The sequence below is a fragment of the Chaetura pelagica genome, unplaced genomic scaffold, assembly GCF_000747805.2.
Source record: "Chaetura pelagica isolate M959 unplaced genomic scaffold, ChaPel_1.0 scaffold277, whole genome shotgun sequence".
Lineage (NCBI taxonomy): Eukaryota > Metazoa > Chordata > Aves > Apodiformes > Apodidae > Chaetura > Chaetura pelagica.
In genome coordinates this window covers 222,193-225,278 of record NW_009953905.1, presented here as the reverse complement: position 1 = coordinate 225,278, position 3,086 = coordinate 222,193, and positions in this window count along the sequence as shown.

Here is a 3,086-nt window from a genome sequence, read left to right as displayed (position 1 = left end):
AAAAGAGCCAGAGACAGAAAACATTACTGGGACATTTAGGCCACTCTTAGGGAACAAGTTTGTTCCATAAAACCTTATATTTCTTTATTCTGCCCTGCTTTCAAAAAAATTCATGTGGCTGATCAGCTGTCTTGTGGGAAATATTCTACAACATAAACCAACTGTCCATCAATACTATTTACTTTTCTTAGTTTTTTGTGTAAAATACCCCAAACCTCTCTTTATACCTTTCATACTTCCATTCAAAGCTGTTCTGTTGTATTAGATTTTTCTTTCCTCTGATTGGTGCTACTCCTACCCCATTAGTTTAAGTGTGTGGTTAGCCATGCTGAAAGTAAGTAGTATTCTTTGTAAATAACTATGTAGTGGGGGTAAAAATGGAGAGAATTCCTAGGTGTGAGTTGCAGAGAAATTCAGACTAATAACAAGACACATCCACAACCATCTTGTAAGCAGATGCAGCTTCAGAGTAGGTTTTGAAATCAAAACACAAAGGATAGTAGAAGTAAAACAAACAGCAACACAAAAGCCTCCTCAGACTGGTATTATCCTAAAATTTGCTGCCTCTGATTCTGATCAGAATAAGCCATCACTAGTAATAATTTATCAAAGTTTAGATCTTAAGTTGGTATGTAGTCAGAAATAACATTATTTACATGATTTTTTTCTGTTTATCTCTCTGTTTTTATGATGTGATCAGCTTGTTTGAAGGAAAGAATTTGTAAAAAGCTTGAAAACATAACAGTTTAAATAGATATTTACTTGACATTCTTATCCCATGGAGCCTCCTATTAGAAGTGCAGTTTAATTCATTACAGTTCTGAACCACAGAAGCATAAAATGATACTGGAGCAAAATCCCATAGTACTTACCAGTGTTTGTGAATGACTAATGCTGATAGGGGTGTTTCCTGTCATTGTCTGCTTGTGAAGGAGACTGAGTAGGATTTCTTCAGATAAGGTATTAAGTCACTCTACAAGAGGTCCAGGCCTGATCCAGGGGAGTGGTATTAAAGGAAAACAGCTGAGGTTATACTGTGTGGGGTGCCATTTTTTACTGTTGTCAGTGTTTAAAGTATAATAGTAGTTTTAGTGGCAGTTGCTTATCCCCCTGTGTATAGAACATTTAATCTTATCATATAGCAGTCTTTATATTCTGAAATAATGGGTTTCAAGAAGCATATTTGATCATTGTGTTTACAAATAATTGACATTTTAGTTTTATAACATTTAGAATCTTCACTGGCTTCATTAATTTAAATATTTCAGACCATCTTAAAAGCCATTTTGAGTTTATCTGTGATTTTGTATCTGACATCAATTTTCGTTAAGCTGATCTTGTTTTTAATAGAAGATTTTCTAGAGAAAACGGAGAAAGAAGCTTGATTCTTTCTGGGATATCTGTTCATTACTAGTACAATAATGACAACCAGCTTTTTAGAATCTTATTTTTGTTATTATTATAATAATTTATTTTCCAATTATCAGGCTTTAAACAGCTTTGTGGTGAACTAGATGATGTCTATAGAGATGGGAATGAGACATGAGGCCCAATAAGTTTGTATATATCTTATGAGCCAGGATTGTCTAACTCTGTTACTATAAACACTTCTTTTACAGTCAGAATTTCATGATGACCAAACATACCACAGTTCAGAGGATATTTAAACATCTAGATTTCCTGTTGTATCATAAAGACACCAGTGTGTCATCACAGGGGACTCAGGAAGATGCAGTGATGTGCTGGAGATGGCTCAAGTGACCTGAGACATCCGATTCACAAGCACCCTCCTCTGACTCCTACCTTGCTGTATAAAGCACCTGAGCAAAATATCTTTGTTTTCTCTTTCCACAGGTTCCAGTCACTGTTAAAAAAAAATGGCATTAAAGCACTACTGACAAATTGGTAAGTCATTTTGGTTTAAGTTATTATATTTTAATATTTGAATGTTGGAATATTTGCTTTCTTGGATTGTTCTTTTAATATCATCATGACATTCAATTTAATTAAAGCAGTAATTCAATTCAGTGTAATATCAGCATAGCATTCAGTTATGGTCTCAAAAGCAACTTTTTGCCCTTGCAAATGGGTGTCCACACTGGAGGAAAATATTTTAGCTTTTACCTTCTTTTGCAACATACCTTGGGTTTAGGTCAATCCAATATCTATCTGAACATGTTGGAAATGAGGCTGCATAACTTCTCTTAGTGGTGCAGTTCATCTGTCATTCCTAAAAATCATAGTCTGTACTGGCAGAAATCTATGTGGTGTCAGTGTTATGGTACATACTCAGAATTCTAAATCTGATGGGTTTTAGAGATGTTTCTGAGGTGTGAGGGTGCTTTTCAGGACCAGGTTGCTTTCCATCCAAGTCAAAGGAAAGCTTTCTGTTCATTTCAGTGAGTCATTCTGTTTAAAAGTTGTCACAAATTTTGCTGAGTGTTAATACATTTATTCATTATACTGAAATTATTCCCATTATCTCAAATAGAAATTTTCTGCTGGAGTTGGAACTGAGAGTTTTAGCTATTTATTACTATAATATTTTTACTGTGTTTTGTTGTATGTTGTTGTAAGGGACAATAAAATATAGATCTCCAAATCAGTATATTATTGTTCCACAAAAACAACTTTAAAAGCCTAGCAAATTAAACAATTAACAATACAAATGAGAAACTGCACAAGTATTCACCAAGTTGTTTCTTCAGCTTAAGGTACAATATTGTATGTTGCTATACCAAGCCACCAAAGTAGTTATTTTATTCTGTGCTTGCACCTATAACTTGAGGTATCTAAGTTCAAAACAGTTTAATGTCCCATATAAGAAGACTATCATACCAGCCTGCTTATGAGTTACTGACAAAATGTCTGCATACAAAAACATTATGTGACTTTGCTGTGAAAAATGTATTCTATGGCAAATGAATATCAGAAAAAAAACAGGTGCAACATGCTATACAAAATCCATAAAACTACTTCCATGAAATTGCCTCAGTTAGAGAGCATTTTTATTTGAAATTCCTACTGTTTTAATTCATCTTTTTTAGAGCTCTTTTACTAGTGAAATAATTGATGAAGTCAATCAA